Here is a 540-nt window from a genome sequence, read left to right as displayed (position 1 = left end):
AAGCAGTGGTATCAACGCAGAGTACTCGACATGGGATTAAAGGTTTGCTCACAACAAAACACTAATAAATAAAATAAAAATATAAACGTTGTATGTGGAGAGAAGCAGTGGTATCAACGCAGAGTACTCCTGGGAGTCCGTTTTGGAAGCGTCTGTGAAGAAGCACTTCCTTTCTTGAATGAGATGCTTGAAGGTGGCCATGAATATTAATTGCGGGAAGGGGGCACTTTTGATTTCTTCGACGATTGACGGAGGAGTGATGTGAATGTCTGCTGTGAAGAGGGAGGTTTCTAGGTCGTGATTGTACACGGGTAGTTGGTCGAAAGAAGCTATTTTTGATTTGTAGGGTTTGAATTTGAGGAATGTTCTGTATAGGATGAAGTTGGTAGAGATATCGAATTTGTTGTTGTTTAAGAGGCTGATTTGGAGGTCAAAGAGCTTGTCAATCACCAAGTTGTCTTTAGAGGCGAAACTTTTAAGCAAAAATTTAGAGGCTAGATAGATGAGTCTGAATCTAAGGGGGCCAATGCCGGATTCTGC

This window comes from Polyergus mexicanus, unplaced genomic scaffold (assembly GCF_030449975.1).
Source record: "Polyergus mexicanus isolate NDT 795.1 unplaced genomic scaffold, iyPolMexi1.0 SCAF_22, whole genome shotgun sequence".
NCBI lineage: Eukaryota > Metazoa > Arthropoda > Insecta > Hymenoptera > Formicidae > Polyergus > Polyergus mexicanus.
Note: the sequence above shows the minus strand (reverse complement) of the source record.